This window comes from Danio rerio, chromosome 21 (assembly GCF_052040795.2).
Source record: "Danio rerio strain M-AB ecotype USA chromosome 21, GRCz13ab, whole genome shotgun sequence".
NCBI lineage: Eukaryota > Metazoa > Chordata > Actinopteri > Cypriniformes > Danionidae > Danio > Danio rerio.
Genome location: NC_141041.1, coordinates 51460342 through 51486526, shown reverse-complemented (window position 1 = coordinate 51486526; position 26185 = coordinate 51460342). Strand labels below are relative to the sequence as shown.

Genomic DNA, 26185 nt, shown 5'->3' with positions numbered 1-26185 from the left:
TCATTTTCTTTTCAGCTTAGTGCCTTTATTATTCAGGGGTCGCCACAGCTGAATGAACCGCCAACTTATCCAGCATATGTTTTACGCAGTTGAAGCCTTTCCAGCTGCAAGCCATCACTGGGAAACACCCATACACACTCATTCACACACACACTAAACACTACAGCCTATAGCGCATGTGTTTGGACTGTGGGGGAAACCGGAGCACCCGGAGAAAACCCATGCCAACACGGGGAGAACATGCAAACTCCACATAGAAACACCAACTGACCCAGCCGAGACTCGAACTAGCGACCTTCTTACTGTGAGGTGAACATGCTACCCACTGTGCCACTGTAAAACATATGCTGGAATAGTTGGCAGTTCATTCCGATGTGGCAACCTCTGATGGATAAACGGACTAAGCTGAAGGAGAATGAATGAATGAATGAAGGGATGTGTGCTGGAGCTGTGTGAAGGTGATGATGATGATGATGGCGTGTGTGTGAGTTTCTGTTTCTTCCTCATATTTGTTTTTCTACAAGATAGAGTTGATTAAAGATTAAGCGATTAAACCATTCGCCTGCCGCACTGTATAACATTAGAAACAGAGAAGATTAAAACACGCACATATAAAGCATATACATACATTTCATTTGGTTCATTAAATGTTTTTAATATTATTCATTAGTTTTTTATCTATATTCACCACTGGCAGCTGCTTATACTCGTTTATTTTTGTTTGTAAGATGTATGAGTTAAGTTTGTACATATTTCCTAATCAATAAATAAATGAATAATAATGATGATGATGATGATGATGATGATGATGATGATGTAAAAGTGAGTTTCAGTTTCTTCCTCCAGAGCTGTGAAGTGAAAGTAAAAGCAGTTAAAGGCCGACCGCAGCGCATCTCCATCCCAGCACCAGCTGCTGTTTGTCGGATACTCTCAGCGCAGATGGAGCCTCAGGTAAGCGGCTCCAGACCTCCACTGCTGTGTTTATTCGGTGTTTGCTGCTGTGGGAACAGGTGTGGTGTGTTTTGGTGTGTGTTTGTGCATGTTTTGTGTGTGTTTGTGGATGTTTGTGCTCTGCTGGCGAATGTGAAAGAGAAAGTAGCGTTAGTCATGCCTGCAGACGTGGCGCTGCTCAGGCCTTTATATTTTCGACAGAACGCGTTTAATAAGTCGCAGTAGTCTGTCAAACACTCGAGTTTAGTTTACTTTAGTAGTTATATTCTACTTGTTTTGTTAGATTGAGGAATAGTTGCAGTGTAACGGTCACATGACGTCACTTCCGCCTGAGGATACTCGCGTCAGTTTACCATCCATATTTTTCATGGTGTGAGGGTTGGGATAGGGGTAGACGCTAATAACATGGCCTTAGCCAGGGGGAGTTCAGGTGGTTCGAAACACCCACTCCTCGCTGACAAAGGTGCAGAATTTGTCCCATACATGAGCTCGTTTGTCCTATTTTGACTGCCATACCATCATGAATAATGAAAAAAAGCTTGGCTGTCGCTTCGGTGTGACTTCAGCTAGTCAGTTTTGATCAATGCTAGCTATTACTTTTCATGAGCTCGACATCCAGCTGGGCTAGAAAACACAATCTGACAATAATGAAGGGACCTTTCACTACTGTACTGCTTTTAAAGAGAGAAAACATTTTACAGGTCATTTTTTATTTAGAAATCTTGGACCTTATTCCTGAAACAAAAATATACTAATAAAAAGTTGTGAAGCACCAAACGTGGCCAATATTAAAATTAATTTACGAACTATATTGGCTAATGCTGTTATCCGTGAATATTCAAATGTACTTTTTTCAAAATAATAATAATAATAATAATTATTATTATTATTATTATTATGATGATTATTTATTATTATTATTATTAATGTTTTAATTTTTCTTATTCAAAGGGCAAATTTCTGACTGAGGCCAGTTCAATGTGCTGGCCAGTTTGTTGGTTGTCTAATAAATGCTTATAGGCTACATTTTGTAATTCGAAACTTATAACAGAACTTCATAACAGATTCCCTTTTTCCTTATTATGTAACATGATATATTTATATTTTAAAAATAAGTATGTTTTTATATGTCTTTGTTCTAAATATTTAGCATATATTTTAGGTATGCTGTTGTTGTTGTTATGTTGTTATGATGACCACCTGATAAGCTAATCCAGCTAAAAGTAGTGCTTAATATGTCACAAATGCAGTATTTAAATCTCATAATTAAATAGAAAATGAGGCGAATAGCTGCAAAAATGTCCACTTTTTGAGAAAAAAGACCCCCCCCCCCCTTCACCTGGCTGGCTATGGGCCTGAATGAATGATAATTTAATTAATCACATGAATAATTCTCATTATAATTACTGTTTTACCATATTGATGAAGGCTGGGGTAGGGGTAGACGCTTATTAATCAATAATTTAATCAATAAATTAATAAAAGGGTTAGTTTTGGCAATGAAATAGCATTATTATTTCCACAGCTGTATAATGCAGGTATATTCTTCTCTGATATTGGGTATTTTTGGTTTCCAGCATGTTCTGCTTGTTTTGCTGGAGTCTTTATACACATCAAGTATTCTCATGACCTCTCTCATGCTTTTGTGCTGTTATTTACCGGCTCATTACAGTATATATAGCAGAGCAGCAGGGTTAGTTAGAGTTCTGTCCTGGTGGATTATTTAGTTGTTTATTGGTATTCAGTAGCATGTTCTCCCCGTGTTGGTGTGGGTTTCCTCCAGGAGCTCCGGTTTCCCCCACAGTCCAAACACATGCGCTATAGGGGAACTGATCAACTACACTGACCTTGTGGTGTGTGTGTGTGTGTGTGTGTGTGTGTGTGTGTTTGTGTGTGTGTGTGTGTGTGTGTGTGTGTGTGTGTGTGTGTGTGTGTGTGTGTGTGTGTGTGTGTGTGTGTGTGTGTGTGTGTGTGAATGAGTGTGTATGGGTGTTTCCCAGTACTTGTTTGCAGCTGGAAAGGCATCCGCTGCATAAAATGTATGCTGGAATAGTTGGCGGTTCATTCTGCTGTGGTGACCCCTGATAAATATGGGACTAAGCTGAAGGAGAGTGAATGAATGAGTTATTCAGGAGTCCAGCAGGTGGCAGTCCAATCTCAAACATCTAAAACTCCGAGCCTGATCACACACGAGCCACAGCCATGAAGCCAGCAGCATTCCTGGCAAACCCAAAGTCAGAATGTTGACAACTGCTATGCATCTGCCTTTCGCATCTTTTAAGAGCACGTCTTAACCTTGAGCTAAAATGCTTCAAAAACGGTCAACATACCTGAATCCATTGTAAGATATTTTTATTTCATATTTTTAATATGCTTAATTCATAAGTAATAAAATAGGTAGCCAACAGTGAGAGAGCAAGAATAATATAATTATCTGGATTATTTTGTTTTGTAAAACTCAAAGAGAAAATAAGTTGATGAAAGTGTGCCGTCATTATAGCAGTTTTACATGATTTATTAAATGTTGTGTATGCTTCTGCACAGACAGTGTTAGACAGGCACACTGTATACAATATCTGTCAACTCACAGAGACTTTTACTGACATTTTAGTCATTTGAGACAATATAATGTATAATGCTGTGCGTGGTGGATCTGCTCTTCAGTGTTTGAACTGTCAGCAGTGAAGATTAAAGCACACTGAACTGAACTGAACTGAACTGAACTGATCTGATCTTCAGCTCTGAACACTGCACGGACACAGATTTAGTTCACTATGATCTTCTATGTAAAGCTGCTTTGACACAGTCAACACTGTAAAAGCACTAAATAAAGATGATTTGAACTGAATTAAATAATAATATGTGGAGGAATAAGTGTGTAAAATAGCAGTAAATGTGCTGCAGTTTATGACAAGGTTTCTGTAGTGTAATATACAACACCAACACACACACACAATACAGCACTGCAGACTATAAACCATTACAAATGCTCAGAAAAGTCCATTTTTAACACAGTTTTTAAGGTTAAATGTTGCTGGAAGAAAGATCAAGATCCCATAATGCAACTCAAAAGCAGAAATAAACCGGGGAAAAATAAAAACATGAATGACAAAATACACAAATCTGCTGATTCAGGCATATTTCTGAGTCGGTGTGTATGGAAAGTTTGTGTTTGTGTTTGACACACTCAGAGTGTTGATGTGTCTTGTCGAATAAAAACAGCCGGCTATAAATAAAAGATCATTTATCCGTTTAAATCTGGAAAAAGAGAATAAAAACAATGAAAGTGTAATAGATGTGAGATTATTTCCCTGTAACATGACTGTGACTGTGTGCTGTTTAATTGTAGTATTTCCCATCTCATCCATTATTTACCGTAGACACTGAACTGTCATCGAGTCCAACAATAGTGTCTAAAACCGAAAATCTCCTTTGCAATTTTTATAACATGAGTCATTTAATGACGGATTAAAAAACTCAATTTATAAGCAAGTCAGATTAACTGAAACCCTGATCCACTGTCATCTCAAATAATTATTTATTGCCACTTATGTATTTCACTGTAAACAAATACAATCATCGTTCCGCTAGTTCACACCATGATATTGCAATTAAATGCTAACTTATTCATGACATTAAAATCTTTTAAGTTGAATCAAGTGAACTTTTTCTGGTCATCTCAACTCACATCAGTCAAACGGACTAGATATATTAAGTTGTGTAGCTTTAAACATTTACTTGAAACCTGATTAATTTAATAAAAAAAAGCAACATTAAAAACTTTCAATGTCATTTTACAGTGTTGACAAGAAGTTTAAAATATTTTTAATCATCATTTATTTATTTTTATATTGTGTATATATATATATATATATTGTATATAACATATATAACATATATGTATATTTTAATAAGAATAAGTGTCTTTTGTTTTATTTAAACCTGCAATTATAAATACATTAGTTTAATTGAATTATAACTGAGTTAATAATATTAATAATTCCTAACATTTATAAAGCACTCCTCTGGACACTGAACGCACTTTACACATTGGGGGAATCTCCTCATCAATCATAAGTTATTTCAGGGTTTGTCATTTTATTCTGTTTTTTTTTTAAACGTTAAACACACAGTGACCTTCTGAGCTTTCTGTGAGTAAAAACTCTTCTGTTAAATGCATTTGAATTATTAATGATCATTACAGTTTATTTGTCATAAATAATTAATTAAATCTTCCCCAGTACTGGGTTGCAGCTGGAAGGGCATCCGCTGTGTAAAACATATGCTGGAATTGTTGGCGGTTCATTCCACTGTGGTAACTCCTGATAAATAAGGGACTAAGCTGAAGGAAAATTAATAAATAAATTAAGTAAACATTGATTTTTATTCCGATATTCATGACTTGTAGATGTAGATATTTTTGGCAAGTGATCAGTTAAAAAGCTGACCTGCCTTCAGTAACAATGTAATACTATAGATAAATAAGTATATATATATATATATTTAATAAAACAGACTGCAATAATATCTATAATATGTTTATAAATCTGAGCCTCCAGCAGAGGTCGCTATGCATCACATATAAACAAACACACACTTGATAACCTCAAGTGATCTATGTGTGTCATCAGTTTGTGTGTCTATGTGTGCAGTGGGTTGTCATGGTGATCACCAGCCACACAAACATTTCTGCATTCATATGCAAATTCCTGCCTGACGGGCGGAGGACGATGCAAATCATGCACAGAGCATTACACGTGACCTACAAACACCTTTTGTCATATTTCCAGTGCATCGCTCGCAGCACAGAATTCCAGCAGGGCTTCAGAAAACCAGTGTGTGTTATGAGGAACTGAATAGTTAAGGATGGAGGAAGAATGAGCAGATGCGTCAGCAGCGGATCACTGAGGTGCAGCTAAAGATTTAGAGCAATTCGAGGATCGCAAAAGATTTAATATGCATCCTGCTCGGCCAGTTCTGTCTGCCAGCTCTCGCCTATATTGAAAAACTAATACGTCCAGACAGGTTTTTCAGTGAGGGACACCTCTCACCACACTCTTCTGCACACAGTCCCACAAAACACTGTCAACACACTGCTTTTAGAGGGGTTCTTACATGCTTTCTTTGCAAAACTGCACATCTTACTGCTGGTGTGCTGCAGAAATGTGTTATATCTAACAGTGTTACAGTCCGTCTCTGTGGCCTCCATACTATAGTGAAGTACTTCAGTTATACTGTTGTGGTGATTCTACAGTTGCCATGGTAACACAAGACCTATAGTAATAGATTTGCTGTGGTGATTCTATAGTTGCTATGGTAACACAACAACTATAGCAATTAATCTGTTGTGGTGATTCTACAGTTACTATGGTAACTAGGGATGCAACAATTAACCGATTTCACTATTAACTGCTCTTTAATTCGTCATGGTTAACTAAGCGTAAAGGCTTCTCAACACCGTATTTCTGCACAGAAAAAAACTGCAGCAACTAAACAAAGTTACGCCAACTGTGCGCTGGTTTAAATTTCCGAGCTTGTACATGGAGGCGAATAACAACTCACGCTGGATTAACTATGGCTGAGGCTATTAAATAAGGGCGGTTCACATATTGCTACTTTTGCGCGCACAAGTTCGTTTTTTCCAATAGACGCACACATCTTGCACGTGCATATTGTGAGTGATGCTCTGACGCTCTCCAGGCTCACCTAGCTGAAAGAAGGCTGCAAGCGCACTGCGAGTCATGTGACAACAACTGGAACGATCGGCTTCATACTTTGTATGAAATATACACATTTCTGCCACCAAAAAAAAACAAAACAAAAAACAAAAAAAATTAAATACGAAAGATTTAGTAATCTAGTTGATCAAGCTGTTCAGACAGAGGCTTAGCTGCCTTTCACTACTTTTGTTCTCTTTAAAAGGCTAATGTTTGGCTAATATGTAGCTTAGGTTTACATCAGACATGTGCTATTCTTTATTTTATTTATTTATTCATTGTTGTCATTTATTTTGAGTGTAAAATTATTACTTTTATTTAATTGCCAATACCTTTTCCCTTATTGTTTAAGTGCAAAGAGAAATGGACTATTGTTTGTTTTTATTATTATTTTGTGTTGTATTATCTGTTTACTGAGCAGAAATGAATAACACTTTCATATATAAAGAGCGTTCATGTAATTTACTAAACTAGTGGTGTTTTCAAATTAATAATAATCAAAACAATACCCGTAATAACCATGATTATTCATCAGAGTATAATCGTGCAGCCAAATCAATAATAGATGCATCCCTAATGGTAGCAACTATAGTAATTAATCTGTTCTGGTGATTCTACAGTTGCTATGGTAACACAACTATAGTAATTAATCTGTTGTGGTGATTCCACAGTTGCTATGGTAACACATCTACAGTACATATCACAGTATATTGGTTCACTATATGTATATGTACAGTATGCTGTTGCATTCAATTACAAAGAGTGGTAAATATAGTAAAACACACAGTATAATACACTTGACTATACTACACTCTAACAAACACTGGGTTATTTTAAACCTCAACACAGCAGTCGGGTTTGTACATTCTTTACACATTTTGGGCAAAGCTTGGACTTCCCTTTTACTGAAGGCCAGCAGGATTTAAAGGAAACTGTGCATTATGAAAAAACAGCATTGTAGAGTGTGGTAAAACACGGTAATATTTACTATAAACAGATATATATATATTTACCATATTTATGTATTGACTATAAACCACGGTATTTCTGAGCGGGTGTTTGAGAAGCGTATCCTCCTCTATCATCACTCTCCAGCAGTCTGATCAAAATATAAAACCAGCTGATGATGCACTCGGAAAAATGCTGCCTTGTAGAAACTGTGTGTTGGGTCAAATATACACAAGCGCAGCCGCTGGGTTAAAGAGTGTCATCTAAATGTGATTCTGAAGTCAATAACCCAGTGCTGTGATACAACAACCCAGCAATAACCAGAACCCAGATCACAGCGAGACATTGTTGATCTCTGTGTGTGTTTATATTTCACTGTGTGTGTGTGTGTGTGTGTGTGTGTGTGTGTGTGCATATGTCTTTGTTTGTGTGTGTGTGTGTGTGTGTGTGCATATGTCTTTGTTTGTGTGTGTGTGTATGTGTGTATGTGTGTGTGTGTGTGTGTGTGCATATGTCTTTGTTTGTGTGTGTGTGTGTGTGTGTGTGTGTGTGTGTGTGCACATTTATGTGTGGGTCTTTGTTAGTGTTTGTGTGTTTTTGTTAGCGTTTGTGTGTTTTTGTTAGCGTTTGTGTGTTTTTGTTAGTGTTTGTGTGTTTTTGTTAGTGTTTGTGTGTTTTTGTTAGTGTGTGTGTCTGTGTGTTAATGTTTGTTAGTGCATTTTTGTCTGTTAGTGTTTGTTTGTGTCTGTTGTGTTTGTGTGTATGTGCCTGTGTGTTTGTTAGTGTCTATGCGTCTGAATGTATCTTTGTGTGTGTGTGTGGTGTGTGTGTGTGTGGTGTGTGTGTGTGTGTGTTATCATCAGACATCACTTCAGTGTGTTTGTTATTATGTCAGTGTGTGATCAGGAGTTGAGGGTGGATTCCAGCGTGACTCCGGGGTTTCTTGTAAATGCCAGTTTTGCTCTCAGTGGCGCCTCCTCTGGCCAGACCGCAGAACTGCAGGAGCTGGAACTGAAGTCACGTGATTTACAAGAAATCCTGCAGCCTCAATCCTGCACTGACAGAGGCATCTCCGTGCGAGCTATGAGGAAACAGACACACACACGCACACATACATACATATCTGTGCACTTTATCCACTACTCCTGGACTTTGATGCAGTGTCTGCATTCTAGCTTCTGCCAAAATAAGCACAAGTTTGTTTTATTTTAAGCTCAAGTCAACATTTGAGACCCTATTGTTAGACATAGGGGGGGCATATATAGCTGACGGGAAAATTATTAGCATAACTAATAACTATGTTTTTTCTCTTTGCTATGATAACAGTAGATAATATTATACTGGTTATTTTGTAAGACACTAGTGTTCGGCTTAAAGTGTCATTTAAAGGCTTCACTGGGTTAAGTAGGCAAGCCATTAGACTGCTGTGGTTTATTCTGCAGGCAAAAGAAAATAATGTTTTTTAAATAATTTTGACCCTAAAAATGATTGTTAAAAACTCAAAAACTTTTTTTTTTTATTCCAGTCAAACTCCAGAAGCAGATTATTATAGGAAATACTGAGAAAATTCCCTTATTATGTGGGGAAATATTGTAAAATTATTCAAATTAGACAGAAGAGCGAATAATTTAGTCTCTGGCTGGATGGAAATATATATATATATATATATATATATATATATATATATATATATATATTAGTATTAATACCTTTTGCAAATCTTGAATTAATAATTCTAAAATGAATAAAGAATTGATAATCAGACTATAAAGAAGTGCTGATGATGACTAGTGTTTGTGAATATTAAAAGTCTACAAGTACCTCTTGAAATAATAACAACAACATCCAAACGGCACTTATATATTTTAGAGAATATTTTGATTTTATGTTCAGATTTTCACAGAATTCGTCTGTAATCAATATATTAACCATAATAAATAAAGTCTTGATTGTGTAACTTTAAGAGTAAACCTGTGTGTGGAGCGCTCGGCACAACAGGAGTGAAAGAGCTGTTTAATGATCACGATGAGTTCTAATGATAATATCATCAGCAGAATGTCTGAGGGAGAAAAACATCTGTCAGAGTGAAATGAGAGATGCTGTAATTCAGGTCTAGCAAGTCCAGTCAGCTTTAATTCTCCAGGGTTCAATACGGTGTAGACTGTGTCAAATCTGCTTCACATGTGCGAAGAGGAAAAGGATGAAAGCCATAAACATATTTCAGATTGTTAAACATTAATCAGAATGCTGCTGTATTTAGAGATCCATTAATAATGCCAGAACTGAGCTAAAACACTTCAAAAGGTTACATAAGACAAAGTGTGTGTGCCTTTATGCTTATGAGAATGATGAATATAACACAGCTAGCAGAGAATTCTGGCCCAGATTAGGGGTAGCTTTAGCAGAGGTGGCACCGTCTTTAAGGTGGAAAAAAAAGATTTTTATAATCGAATGATGTGCTATAACATGTACAACGGGATCATGAATAGAACATTCAATAAGCAGCTCATGTAAACACCTTCATCATATTAATGTCTTCATTAGATTCAGCCAAATCATTCCATCACTGATGTCCATGTACATGTAAATGACAGCTTCACACTTTCTGCAGAACATCACACACTGATTGCTGAACACTGAACACACTCGTATGCTTTTGTGTGTGTTGTGTTGTTGGATTTATTGTGTTGTGCTGTGTTGTTGTGCTGGGTTGTCCTTTGCTGTGCTGTGCTGTTTTTCTTCTTCACTTTGGTCAGTTGGTGAAGTTTGTTCCTCCGCTGTCCTGCTTGGTTTGGGTCTTGTGTTTCTGCATGGTGGATTTGCTCTTCAGTGTTTGGACTCTCAGCAGTGAAGATTAAAGCACACTGAACTGAACTGAACTGAACTTAAACACTGAACACTGGACTGACACCGCTTCAGTTCACTAAAACTGGAGAAATAAAGATGAGTTGCTGTGTTGTGTTTGCTGGTGTTGACACATCTCCAAAGCCGCAGTCAGTCATATGTGATGCTCCGCTGTTTGTGGGTCATGTGCTGCTGTGATTGTTGTGGTGTTGTGTTGTGTTGTGTATTCTCCAGTGCGGTCACTGCTACAGTGTCTAACCAGTCAAAGTCCAGCAGTAACAGTTAAAGGTTAACCGCGGTGCGCTCAGTCTGACACACACCTGAGTTCATGATCACAGTCATACAGCGCTGCAGATGGACTTCCCTATTACTGGAGGCCAGAGCGTTTACAGGAAACCACTGTGTGTTACGAAAGACTGGAGATAGGAACAGGTGGAAGAGTAGGCCTGTCAGCGCCACAGCACACACACACACACACACACACACACACACACACACACACACACACACACACACACACACTGCAATATTTAGCGTTCTGTGTCACATATCAATATAACACACACAGTATGGGTTATTGTTGGACTGCAGGTGTATTTCAGGCATTTTCCATTGATTTTCCTTGAACTGATGATGATATACAGCATCCCACATAGCAACATTTCTCTGGCCCAGCTCTGGCCCACACGACCAGCTTTTGCTTTTCATGTACATGACAGGACCATGCACGCCTGGGCCAACCATGGACCATATCTGGGTCGAGTCTCAGCCAAGTTCATAACCAGGTCCAGACGGAATCTGCAGACGTTTTTTGCTATTTCTGTGGAGAATTTTGGTAAAAGTTTGCGGATTTCTGCAGAATTATTTTGGGAGTTTCAGAACTAAAACCTTAATATGTGAAATAAAAAATAATATCTTTTTAACTTTTATTTAATGTTTAAAATGCAAATCCATCTAGATTCACTTTGTTAAATAAAGCAAGTTTGTCATTTAATATCTCTAGTAAAAGACAGAAAATGTGACTGTACACACGGCATTGTACATAAATCAGACGAACATTTTCATGTTAATCAATAATATTACTGTAATTAAATTAAAAACTGAATAATTATAGAGTTAGTCACAATTGCAAAGAAATGGATAAACCCATGAGGTACTGCACTTTCAGCACACTATGAGCGGGCTTTTCTCAAAGCGACCTGATTGAAAGAATTTTTTTTCTTAACTCAAAAATAGTTTTAATGTATTTTAAATGTGAATCAAGACAGGCCAAACATACATGGCCCACATGTCAACACTAAACACCTGGGCCAAATACTGTATTCTACATCTGGCCCAAATCTTGTGTGTCGTCATAAAGACGGCGCCACCTCTGCCAAACCCGGGCCATGTATGACCCACATGCTGAATGCCAGAGCTGGATGAAGGCCTACTGTGCCGGCTTTATGTCAAATCTGGGCCAGAATTCTCTACTACCTGGGATGTGTGTGTGTGTGTGTGTGTGTGTGTGTGTGTGTGTGTGTGTGTGTGTGTGTGTGTGTGTGTGTGTGTGTGTGTGTGTGTGATTTACAGTCATCTGAATACACTAGTAGTGTAAATAGTGCTCCAATTTGAGCATTTCGATTCTGTTTTGAGCTTTTTTGAATTTATTATTCAACTTTTTTATGCCGTAGCAGAGTTGAAGATAACAGAGTGGTCATCCTCCATGATGTTCCCACACAGACCTGGCCCAAATGTGGCCTCATTATGGCTCTGCTGGCGTGTTGCCGGCACTGGAATGCATAACGTAAGCTGAATGTGGGCCATGCATGGCAATGATGGCAAACTGCATTTGGGCCAGCTGTGGATGGAGGTGTGTGGCCCAGATCAGTGTAGTGATGTTCACATTGTTCAGGTGACATTAGGCTGGGTTATGGCTCAGTTTTAGGGTTTCTGGATAAAGGGTGGTGTTGATCTGGTTAACTTATAGCTGAGAACCGGTACCAATAATAAACCTGTCTTGGCCCAGTTCCAGGTCAGTTAAGGTGATAAATTGGCTGGGATTTGGGCCAGTTATGGCCCATATGTGGACCTTGTCTTTAATCCAGATATGGGCCACTTCAGCACTGTCATTGTTTGTGGTACTTGTGCCAAGGGAAAAGTTATTGTGTGGCCCAGAGCTGAGAAAACATGTGCTGTGTGGGTTGGTGTTTGACTGCAGATGCTGAGCTCAGAGCAGACTCCTCATGAGTGTCTGAAACACACCTTCATCATCTTCATCATGGTATTGTGTAAAGAGTGAACTGACTGAAACATGACAGCAACACAGTCCACACGTCATTCATCTGCTATTTCTGTGTGTGTGTGTGTGTGTGTGTGTGTGTGTGTGTGTGTGTGTGTGTGTGTGTGTTCAGTTGGATTCATCTTCATGTCTACAGCATGTAACACTGGCGATTGTGTGACGCACGCTACAGCAGCTGAAGTTGTAGTAAACTGAAGCCGCTGGGGTCCAGTGCATCATCTGAGGTTGTAGGTGGAACAGTTGATGACTCCCCGGAGCAGATATATCTTACTGTACGCATGACTTTTACGAGTCGCGACTCCAACCAGTCTGAAAGCTTGCAAACCTCGGTGACAATTTATCTCCTAGCATGAGCATCAGAGACACTTCGCCCATCTGAAAACACATTACTGATGAAGAGGGAGACTTTTAAAACTTCCCAAAGTCCCTGCTGAGTGTGTTAAATGTGTGTGCTGGTCATCTGTGTGTTCTGTCCTGTGGTCTTTCCAGTCAGTAGATAAGGAAGAAACGCATCAATGATGTTTCATGTACTCATAAAGCTGTTGTGTTTAGTATGGTGGTGTTGTATGGTATGTAGGATGATAACTCGTATGGTTTGCATTCTGTTATACTGTGAGTGAACACTTCTCCATCCACATCAGGACAGCCCATAAGGCAGATAACTAGTGACGGGGGGGCAAAGGAAATCTCCCACTAAAACTTTCCACTCAGGCCATTGGTCAGTCGGGAGAGAGTGGGCGTGACCTACCAACAGCTTAAACTCATACCAAACCCCAATATCTGTGCAGAAGAGCAGACGGCCATTCCCAGAGGAGCATGTCATTTCTGCACCGGACTCTGCATGTTTAAACTCTATGGAGTCAGTCTTATTGCAAAATAAAAGAAAGTTTTGCAAACAAAACTAAAGTGTTAAGCAAAAATAAATAAATAAATAAATAAATGCAATAAATAAAAATTATTTTTAGGAAATAAATTTTATTTTGCTAGCAAAAATAAGAACTGCAAAGGGAAAATTACGCTTTGAGAAATAAAACAAAACTGCAAATAAAAACAATTACAAAACAAACAAACTATATTTTAAATCCAATATTAGTTTTGGTAAAAGCATGCACTCACTTTCCATATTAACTGAAATATATGTATATTCCTTTACAAATATTATTGAGAATATTCCATATTCTATTCTAAAACATAAAATCACTTACAAAAAGCGAACACATATTCTAATATCATCTATAAATCATATACATAAAAAATAAATAAGTAATGAGGTGATTTATTTAGAAATTAAATTTCATGTTTATAATTTATTAGGAAATTTAAAAAAGATCATACTTTAATAATAATATTAATGATGATGATGATGATGATTATTATTATTATTGTTATATTATTATTATTATTATTAACATTATTATTATATTATTATTATTATTATTATTGTTATTATATTATTATTATTATTATTATTATTATTATAATTATTAAGTATGATCAAAATACTATCAAATACTGGGGAGCTCAGCCGTTCAGGGCTTTTGCAGGGAGTCTGTAAGATTTTACCATTTCTATGATCTACAATAGGCAGTCAATGCAGGGATGACAGAGCTGGAGTAACATGATCTCATCTCTGTGGTCTGGACTTTAGCAGCTGCATCTGAACAGCTGGAGTGTGTTGATCAGGCCTGCAGGACACACACACACAACAACACAGCACAGTAGTCTAACCTAGAGGTCATGAAAGCATGAAGGAGCTGTTCCACATCACTGAGAGCAGATGATGGAGTCTGGTGACATTTAAACAAGAAATGCTGTTAAACTGATGCTCGAAATCTGGGCCCACACTGTGAGTGTGTGTGTGTGTGTGTGTGTGTGTTAGTGTTATATGTGTATGTCTGAGTGTGAGAGAATATGCTTTTGTGTGTGTGAGAGAGAGTATGCATGCGTGTATGGATGTGTATGTGTGTGTGTGTGTGTGTGTGTCCTCCACCGCTGCTGAGCTTCAGACCGGTTCTTCAGTCTGCAGACGTTTGATTCTCTGCCAAACTAAACCCAGCGCAGTGAGTGAATGAGGCTCAAACCTGAAATACAGCTTCTTCTCCTTCCTTGTTTACAGTCAGAGATGAGCTGTGGGTTTCTGTGGAAGCAGGAGGAGTGATCAACAGCAGATCAGATCATCCTCCAAGCATCTGAGAAACATTCCCTCGTGTTTCACCACACCTTCAGCCTCTCAGGAGTACACACACCCTCAGCTGAATAATAATAATAATAATAATAATAATAAACAAACAATGTAAATAAAAATAATTATAACAACAAGAATAACCAGGGCGTCATGGTGGCTCAGTTGTGTCGACTGTGGCTGCACAGAAGGAAGGTCACTGGTTTGAGTCTCGGCTGGGTCAGTGTGTGTTTCTGTGTGGAGTTTGCATGTTCTCCCTGTGTTGGTGTGGGTTTCCTCCGGGTGCTCCGGTTTCCTCCACAGTCCAAACACATGCACTATAGGGGAACTGATCAACTACACTGGCCGTAGTGTATGAGTGTGTGTGTGTGTGTGTGTGTGTATGGGTGTTTCCCAGTGGTGGGTTGCATCTTGAAGGGCATCCGCTGTGTAAAACATATGCTGAAATAGTTGGCGGTTCATTCCGCTGCGGCGACCCCTTGATAAATAAGGGACTAAGCCGAAGGAAAATTAATTATTATTATTATGATTATTATTGTAACATATTAATAGTAATAGCTACAACAACATTAATTGTGATAACAACAATTAGAACAATCATAATTTTAATTATATAGCAGTTTTCATAAGAAAGCATAAACAAATATTACAAACAGCATCAGCATAAGGTGAAAATCTGAAAGATGAGAGCAAATAAAACAAAACAAATAAAAACACACAAATCAAGTATAAGTACATAGCAGAAACTAAATAGACACAAGACAAATGAATCAGATAAAAGAAAAACACACACACACACACACACACACACACACATTTTTACGAGGCTTTTAAAAGCAGGAAAGCTAGTGGACTAGTTGCAGGTATTTGGATCATAGTGACTGAACTCTCTAACTTTACATTTCACAGTCGTAAATAAATATGTCCGTTTACAACACCTCACACATCTTCAGCAGGTTTCAGTCAGAACTCAAATGTTTTGTTTAGTTGTAGCTGAAGAGAAATGCAGATGAACTCCAGCTGAAGTCAGAGGCTAAACATGAGGGCGAGCGGCTGAGAGAGCTGATATTCTACATCTGTCTGACTTTCCATACAGCATGAAGACTTGTGAATAACAGGCAGCAGTAAATCACTTTCTGAACTGTTGGCGGATGGTATCAGTCTTCCCCGTCTGCTTCTCTGCGGTTTTTTTCTTCATTTCTGTTTCCTGATTTGCTCTCTGTGTTTCTTTGTGAATGTGTGCAGTTCAGTTTAGCTGTGCACACAGCCGCAAAATATATAGCTCTGGGGAAACGGAGACGCTAATGTATATGTGTGTGTATTTATAGTGTACACTCCAGCACAGCTCACACATCTCTCCTTTACATTCATGTTTCTATAGGAAGCTCTGCAATATTGTGTGTGTGTGTGCAGATACATTAGATTATCCAGTGCTGAAGACAAACCTGGAGCTCATCAACAAATAACTTACCATAACTGTTCAATAGGGGCAGCGCGAGTGGCGCAGTGGGTGGCACAATCACTACACAGCAAGAAGGTCGCTGGTTTGAGCCTCGGCTGGGTCCGTTGGTGTTTCAGTGTGGAGTTTGCATGTTCTCCCCGTGTTGGCGTGGGTTTCCTCCGGGTGCTCCGCTTTTGATCAATTAAGTTGGCCGTAGTGTTTGAGTGTGTGTGTGTGTGTGTATGAGAATGAGTGAGTATGGGTGTTTCCCAGTACTGGGTTGCAGCTGGAAGGTCATCCACTGTGTAAAACATATGCTGAAATAGTTGGCGGTTCATTACATTGTGGTGACCCCTTGATAAATATGGGACTAAGCCGAAGGAAAATGAATGAAGAGTGGTGTGAGTTGATCTCTGTGGCAGTGATCACTCTTTCAAAGCAGTGCAGTAGTGTGTGTGTGTGTGTGTGTGTGTGTGTTGTTCAGTGATTGCGTTTACAGGTGAACTGCTTCATGAAGTCAGCATTCGAGGGAAACTATAAAACAAAACCATCGAATAACTCAAATTCCAGAGAAGACTGTCGATAAAACTAGTGTTAGATAACTTCCTAAAGTGGAGAGATCAGACATGCAGAGCCCCACAGGCGAGTGTCTGTGAACTGTGATGTGTGTGTGTGTGTGTGTATGCTGCACGGTTTGAGCTGGTTTATTAGATGTGTGTGTTGTAGATTGTTTAACTGTTGACATTCTCAGTGTTCACGAGTGCTCGTGGATGTGGGTCAGGCCGTTATAATGGGAATGTGATGTAAATGATGCTGAGGGTTGAAATGAATCTGCTTTCCTCTGTGAGTAAGTTCTGTCCTGACGGTTGGTGTTGTTGATCCAGCACGTGGTGATGCGGCGGCTCACTTAACTACAGCACAATAAAAGACACCATTAGTCACAGCATATTACACAACTTTATTATATGATAAAGACGAGCATGTTTAACCCTTGTGTGCTGCTGGGTCGTTTTCATTCACTCTGGGCTGATGTTAAGTCTGTTTCAGCAAATGGAGTCAGTGTTGATGACAAATCTGATTCTGACACATAGTTTGGGAGAATGCTTTGGATTCTTTCTAAAACTCAATACACTTATCATGACTTATTATGGTCATGACGGCAGATCATCATTATTGAGTGTCGCTGTTTCTCCCTGATTGTACAATTAGGCATTATTACTGTTGATCATCAGATACAGAAAAGTGTGTGTGTGTGTGTGTGTGTCTCTCTCAGAAGACAGTGCGCACAGTAAGTGTATTTCTGCACACACACTGTAATCTGTTGTAATAGTAGTGAGCCAGACACAGTGGATTTGGGTTCTGGTTTGGAGGCATGTACTGTAGCGTGACTATAATGAGGGCAATAATGCAGCTTGAGGAAGGAAAAACTGGGGGTTCAGATCAAATTACTGCTGAACACCTCAAATGTACGAGTGTGAGACGCGTCGTCCTCCTTGCATTTTGCCTTTGTGGTTTTATGTTGCACTGTTGCCTGAGTCTGTGCTGTCTGTGAGCTTGTTGCCTGTTATTCAGGATACGGCTGGAGTGTGGTGTCGATGGTTTTGGAGGGAATTATATTACTAGATTAGGTGTTTCTGGGGAACACTGATAATCATTTTGGTTTTAAATCGTATCGCAGCACTGATTGTGTATTTACTGTAAGCGGTAAGGAGAGCAGTAGAACTGTGTTCATCTTATTCTCCGTGTATGAGCGGGTGCAGTCATCTGAATCTTTTAGCTGGAGATCTCCAGTCTCATTCACTTCTGTTCATTTTTGGATGTAGAAACAGCTCATTCTGCTGCTTGGTTTTGCACACTGACTGTTCCTTATTGTATTATTCTGCTTTGTCTGTGTAGTCATGCACACACTTGTTGGTAGAGCGAGTAGTTTGACCGTTTTCTGCCGTTTATTATTCATTTCTCTCATAGGGAGCTGAATCAGAAGTTTCAATCTTCCACATTGAAGAATAAGGTCAAAATTCATCAGTTATAATTGGTTTTATTGATGCCTCTAAAGCTTTTGATACGGTTAATCCTGAAATACATTTAAGTAAATTAAAACAAAGAGGAAAACTTAATAATAGAATTTTAGTTTAACTCTTTTTATTGACAATTCTCGATCAGAGAGGTATTACAAGAGAGGGACAGATAAACCATTATACATTATTTTCACCATGTTGAGGAAAGAAATATTGCGTGGTAATTAAACACATTCCTTACCCTTACTCCCTGAACCATCTTGAGATGAAAACAAAGTAAACAACAACAACAAAAAAGGAACAAACAAACCAAACTATAATAAAACACACACACACACACACACACACACACACACACACACACACACACACACACACACACACACACACACACACACACACACACACACATACATACACATATAATAATAATAATAATAATAATAAATTAACAGGTAAGCCATTTGTTTTAAATGTAAGCTATCACGCAATTTCTTTTCCTAATACACTCTTAGATAAGTTTAAGTTTAGAATAAAGACAGACACAGACAGGGTTAGATATGCAAGACAGGATATATATAAAGCTATTCTTAAAATGCCACAGAAAAGGTTGCTAAGCTGTGTAGAAATCCTCTGTTTTGCCATTAATTCTATATCTCATTTTCTCTATTGGAATAAACTGCAACAGGTCAAACATCCAAATAAAGTGTTTGGGTGGAAAAGGGTTTTCCAGTTCAATAGTATAAAATTCTTTTAGCAATTAATAAGCAAAAGGCTTTCCCAGAGATGGGTTGCGGCTGGAAGGGCATCCGCTGCGTAAATACGTGCTGGATAAGTTGGCGGTTCATTCCGCTGTGGCGACCCCGAATTAATAAAGGGACTAAGCTGAAAAGAAAATGAATGAATGAATGAATAAATGAATAAATGACTCATTTGACTGCAGAGATGACAGCAGTACATGTTTGAGTCCAAACACTGCCACTAAAGGACACGGTTCAGATTTTAGAAGAAAATAATATGACAAGAGATTTAAAGATTGATGTCCAAAAAGAGATTAACTCTGGAGCAAGCCTCTGCATCTGTCACAAGTGGGATCAATTTCTGGGTTTATTTTAGATAGTTGAATTTTTGTCCAATGAGTTCTGTGTAATAGTTTAAAGTGTATCAGTGAAAGGCGAGCACAGATATGCACACGACGAAGAACTTTTGACCATTCATCATCTGAACAAACAGGGTTAACGTCTGAGAGCCAGTCTAATTCTATTTCAGACAAAGATGATCAATCTGACATTATATTGAATGAGAAAAGGGTTTTATATATGTCGGTTTCCCTTGGAAACTTTTATTTTTCAACATCTGATCAATCTCTTGGTTAAGAGGTGTATGGGGGAAGCGGGAAAATGTATTTCTTATAAATTCCCGGGTCTGCAAAAATCTAAAGAAGGCAGTTTTTGGGAGCCTGAATTTTTCTAAGAGATAAGTTCTTGTGAAAGAGATCATTAATATTTACAATATATTCCTCTTCTAAACCATAATACAAATGCTGCATCTGATACAGAAGGCAGAAAGAAGGATGTGTATATATAGGAGACGAACACGACAACCTGAAAACCGAAATGTTTTCTTAATTGTTTCCAAATTCATAGACTATGTAAGATCAGGGGGTTAGAAGAAAAACGAGAATATTTAATAGACAATGATGAGCACAGCGAGGATGGTAAAGAAACTGCTACAAGAGTCACATTCCATTACAACCCATGCTGGAACCCATCAGCGAAGACTGTAATGGGACTGGCTCCAATATAAGATGCTATGACTGTTTGCTGGCCAGTAGTAAAATTAAAATATTGGGAAAAGCAAATCTGCCTAATCTTTTGGGTTGCTGGAGAAATCATTTCTGAATCCTTGCTGGGCCTCCGCTCCAAATAAATTCTGAAAATAAAGTCTGAATAACTGATTTTGATATAAACACTGGAATGTTTTTAAATAAGAAAAGAAATTTAGGCAGTCCAATTAAAGCATTTTAACTAACTGATATACTAATGAATGTATGCGGAGGAAGTTGGGCAGTTCTGTATCTGACATATTTAAAGTATGTAATTGAGTATGACAAGGATGTTTACGGTCACCTGCTCTTCATAATGTGCACATGAATGAGTGGTCTGAGGACTGTAACTGACTGTAGGACTGGCGGTGTGTGCTTGGTGGTGCTATAATGAATCACTACATGCTGATGATTTGGCTATTTCTTTGCCAAGTAGCAACAGATTTCAGCTTAATATTTGTGCAGATTATGGACAGAGATATGATGTGCAATAGGGTATATGCAGAGCTGGTGCTTCTTCCTGTACTGAACTGTTAATGTTTCCATTTTGTATGGTTCCTTTTACAGCATCGATGTTGTAATGTCATTAAAATACAATCAGGTTAATAGACTTTGGGATTCATTTAGATGTTCAAACGAGATGAAAAGTCGTTTACACGCACATGCCCGTCAGGATCAGCAGGTGAGCGCAGAAACACCATCTGCTTTGGGAATAGGGGTTGGGTTAGGGACAGGTTTGGTGGTGTGGGTAGGTTTATGGGTGGGTTAAGGTGTAGGGAATGGTCTGCAGTGTATTTACAAATGTTATTACAGAAGTTAATTACAGATGTAATTACATACAGTTATTTAATCATAAGTACACAATAAATACATGTATTTACACAATAAGTACATTGTAACAAACTATTAAATCCTGTGTAAGTACATATTAGTTAAGGCCACTTAATATAAAGTGGGACCGTTTATATGATCCTGATGATCTGAGTGATCTGTTAGGTGTGTGTTCAGTCAGCATATCTGTAATGGATTGAGCTCCTAGGCCATTCAGTGATGTATAGAGCAGTAATAATACTGTAAACTCTATTCTGACTGTAACTGGGAGCCAGTGTAGAGACCTGAGGACAGCTGTGATGTGCTCTGATGTTCTGGTTCTGGTCAGAATCCAGGCCGCAGTGTTCTGGATGAGCTGTAACTGTCTGACTGTGTGTTTGGGGAGGCCAGTGAGGAGGCCGTTACAGTAATCCACCCTGCTGCTGATAAAAGCATCAACAAGTGTCTCACCGGAAACAAACCATCTAACTAATGCAATGGGTTTAAGAGGACAGTATGCTGATTTACTAACTGCTCCGACATGACTAATGAAGCTCAGATCAGACTCCAGAGTCACACCAAGATTCTTGACCTTATTGTCTATTATTTAACTTAATTAGAGCTGAGGTATGCATTCCCCTTGAGAAGCTCAACTCTTGTAATTGTGAAACAAACATCACTACTTACACTTTTATACACATACAGTTAAAGTCAGAATTATTCACCCCCTCTTCATTTTTTCCCCACACCAGATAATAAAGAACACCAGATAATTAAGCTCTTTCTGATCTGACTCTGATGAGCTGCGGGTCGAATACACTGACTGTAGGAGGATTCCTCTTTCACACACTGATGCTGTAGTGCAGGTGAATTATTCTGGAAAGGAAGAGTTCCATCATTTTCTGCTTCGAGGAACTGGATCTATCAGTTTATCTGTGGATTGGAGAAGACTGAGAATAGCATTTTAGTGTGGTTAATAAAAAGTTTTTATTTATGTTTTATTGTCAATATATTGTATAATCTTGATTTATTATATTTCATCCCCAACACAATATGTTTATTTCAGAGCTCACAATGCTATGTGTGTGTGTGTGTGTGTGTGTGTGTGTGTGTGTGTGTGTGTGTGTGTGTGTGTGTGTGTGTGTGTGTGTGTGTGTGAGAGAAGCCAGCTCATTAATATGCGTTCCAAATATGGTCGAAACTCACTGAGCTTGTCGTTCTAGGGGTATTTCCTGTGGTTATAAATCAGCATGTAAAAATCATCTCTGGACAGTTTTTGTACTTACCTAAGTCACACACCCTCATGTTTATTTCTGCTTTTGAACTGCATTATCGGGTCTTGATTTTTCCTGCAACAATGTTTAATCTGTAAGAGTGTGTGTTCAGCGCGTGTGTAATAGTGTGCAGTGCTGTATAGTGTGTGTTGGTGTTGAATATTACTCTACAGAAACCCTGTAATAAACTGCAGCACATTTACTGCTATTGTACACATGTATTCCTCTACAGATTCTTCATTATACATTATAGTATGATTTTAAACCACTAAAATGTCAATAAAAGTCACCAGCTGAATTTTCTACATCACACTGTATATAAATCCTGGTTGCCTTAACATTTGAAGCTGAATCAAATCAACCTTATGAGTCCATTGAACTTTTATAATGTTAAACTGACTCATCAAATGAAGTTATGACATGATTAGCCTAGTTTAATAAGCTACAGTGAGCTGGAAACATACGCTGTCAGGACTAATTCTCCATATATTGTTTTGCAGTGCACCTTCCTCACAGATATCAGAGAACAGTTTAACACATTAAATCAATGCGCTGTTAGCCTCATCCTGTGATGCGGAAGTACACTCATTTCTGCAATTGTTTTAGATCTTCAGAATCAGTTTCATATATGAGAGAAATGACTAGGAATAATAAACAGTCAAACGACAAACAAGTGTGTTCCTGACTATCCATGTAGAGGAGAATATACAACGAGACAGTATCGTCCTCAAGCAGCAGAGCGAGCTGTTTTAAACCTCTCAAAGTGAAAGAAGCCGGAAGTGTTGAGCTGGAAATATTATTCGCGCGTAAATCTAGAATAAGGTCAATACGGCGGTTTTAAACACACGTGATCCTCACAGACACCGAATGATGGAGTGTTCTGTAAACTCTGGGGAAAACCAGCAGAGCGGCTGAAGATTCGGGGAGAAACCCTGTGACTCAAGCAGAAGCTCTGCGTTTACAGAAGATCAGGATGATAAGAACCCTCTCATCAAACCCAGTGATTCACTCAGGTCATGCTGAGACCTGCCGGCCCCGAAAATATCTCACAGACCTTACATAAGGAAACGGAAACACAACATAACTCAGTGCTGACTCCTGTCCTGCTCTTATTTTTCTCTTCCAAACTGCAGACAAAATGCAGAACCTCTCACATCTGCTGCTTAATGAAGCATTCAAAACCAGTGGCGGTTTTAGACCAGTTTTAACTGGGGGGTTGGGGGGGGTACACTTTAACATACATCACAACACTTCTTAAACAATTATTCACAGTCATTTTTATTGCATCATTCTGCAGTCTTCATGAACACTCATTCAGTCATTTTCCTTCAGCTAAGTTACTTTATTTATCAGGGGTCGCCACAGCAGAATGAACCGCCAACTATTCCAGCATAGGTTTTACACAGTAGATGCCCTTCCAGCTGCAACCCAACACTGGGAAACACCCATACTCACTCATTCACACACACACTCATACACTATGGTCAGTGTAGTTGATCAGTTCCCCTATAGCGCATGTGTTTGGACTGTGGGGGAAACCGGAGCACCCGGAGGAAACCCACACCAACACGGGGAGAACATGCAAACTCCACACAGAAACACCAACTGACCCAGCCGAGACTCAAACCAGCGACCTTTTGAGGCATGTGAGGTGTATGTGTCCTCATGCAGAATATGAGTGTATGTGTGTCTGTGTTTATGTTTGTGTGTGTGAGGTGTGTGTTCTCATGCTGTATGTGTGTGTGTGTGTGTGTGTGTGTGTGTATGTGTGTCTGTGTTTATGTTTGTGTGTGTGAGGTGTGTGTTCTCATGCTGTATGTGTGTGTGTGTGTGTGTGTGTGTGTGTGTATGTGTGTGTGTGTGTGTGTGTGTGTGTGTGTGTGTGTGTGTGTGTGTGTGTGTCTGTAAGCTTTAACTTTGAGAAAACTAGTCTTCTAAAACACACACACACACACACACACACACACACACCACACACACACACCACACTCACTTCATTTCCTCTTCATCTCTTTGTTTCAGAGAGTCTCCAGGCGCCTGACAGAAGCTCTCCGCCAGTGTAAAGCTGGGTGTTTACCGCTGCTGTTTACTGTGTTGATTTACTCTCCTGAGCTGGAGTGACCTCTGCATGAGCTCTGTGTGTTAATAATAACAGTAATAAAGCGCTTTTCCACTCAGTAATGACTGAAATCTCCTTATTTCACCTCTGAAGTTCAGTGGAAGAGTCAGAGTGCTTTATTCCAGTTTCAAACCTGTTTATGGGGAACAAAAGATCTTACATAAGGCCTGTGAACCGAGCTGATGGCATGCCATAATTACATATATCATTAGCATTATAGCCGTTTGTTCACTTATACATGTCAGTCTTGTGCAAAAACACTCAGCATACTTCAAATAAAACACTTTTCATGATGGATTTGTAATGATAATGTATTTTAAAGGTGTATTTCATAAGCTGAATGATGTTTTCTGAGAGATAAGTCTATCTGCTATTAGGATAAACTGTGCTGCAGCTTACATTTATATTCATTATATTCAGTACAATCCTTCAAATACTGCATTTTTATTACATGATAAAAGCTTCAGCAATTAAGAAAATTTGATCCCAGCAGACGCCTGAACACAATCTGAAATATTGTTATGGCTGTTTATTATTATTATTTCCCCCGTTCGTCAATGTAAAGCAGATTTGACACAGTTCTACACTATATAAAGTGCAGTAACTCGGACTTTACCAGGGGTGCGTTTCCAAAAACCATCAATAGCCAACTGAGGTCACAAGTTCCGTTGTTACAAACGTAGTTTAATGATTTAGTGTTTCCTAAATCCATCATTCCCACAAACCTTCGCCAACTGCGTCACAAACGTGTACACTTGCATCTACACCTCTGGAGCTGTAGTTAGAAACAGAGTTCCTGGCTGTGTTCTATTCCTACTTATCCCCCTATGCCCTATTCATTTAGAACATTCTAACATTTAAACTTGGACTGATTAAAATAAAACACATTAAGCTCGTCTCTCTTAGCTGTTCTTTGCTTTCAGAGTATTTCTACACTTCAGTTTTAGCGATCTTCATGTTCATAATTGTGCTTCCTTTGCCGTGCACTTTGAAAACATCGAAGTCATTTTGAACACAGCCGTGGCTCATGATAAACTATAGGTGAGCTGTTATTTAAAAGCGGGATTTATGTTAAGTCTCCAAAGATTGTGAAAACAAAACACACAGCATACGCTAATGCTTTCATTTATACCGGGTTATTTATGAAGTATCTGTGCTGGATATGCAGCATAATCTCATGGGGAAACGTAAGTATCTTATGTGTTGTCAGTTTAGTGGATAATGCGTACGAGTTCAGCCAAACGAAATTGTATGATTTTAAAAAGGAGGCGTGGCACCCAACCCCACCTCTAATCTTAACCGTCATTGGGTGATGAGCAAACCGTACTAAATTTTACGAATTAGATTGTGGAATTCATACGAATTAGCCACTAAAGCAAAAAGTCACGAACTGCCGTGAGGTTGTGTTGGTCTATGACATGAGCCTGCTGTTAGAACATTTCTGCAGTGGTTTACTTGTGTCAAATTGTAGACTTTTCAGAAAATAAAAATAAATAAACAGGATCCTACTGGATAATCATCATCATTATTATTAAAGTAGGATTTTCTTCCTAATAAATAATAAATGTCATTTCCTAATAAATCGCCTCTTTATGTATTACTTTCTATGATTTATATATGATATTGGAATAAGTGTTAGCTTTTTGTAAGTGATTATGTTTTAGAATAGAGTATGTAATGTTTAATAATTTAATAATATAATTTAATAATATAATATTATAATATTAATAAAGGAAAAACAGACTCTATATGTGCCGTTTGCATATACTTCAGTT

General features: G+C 38.5%; 1 protein-coding gene and 1 long non-coding RNA gene across 2 annotated transcripts in view; one reads left to right on the top strand and one right to left on the bottom strand.

Annotated features, from left to right (window-relative positions):
- ddx46 (DEAD (Asp-Glu-Ala-Asp) box polypeptide 46) overlaps positions 1-26185 on the bottom strand; it is an 800847-nt gene that overhangs the window by 72779 nt on the left and 701883 nt on the right. The gene's annotated exons all lie outside the window — the stretch shown is intronic.
- LOC110438250 (uncharacterized) lies at positions 845-24468 on the top strand. The gene is made up of 2 exons (XR_015520900.1): positions 845-951; positions 24314-24468. It is a non-coding gene; the product is annotated as an uncharacterized LOC110438250 (long non-coding RNA).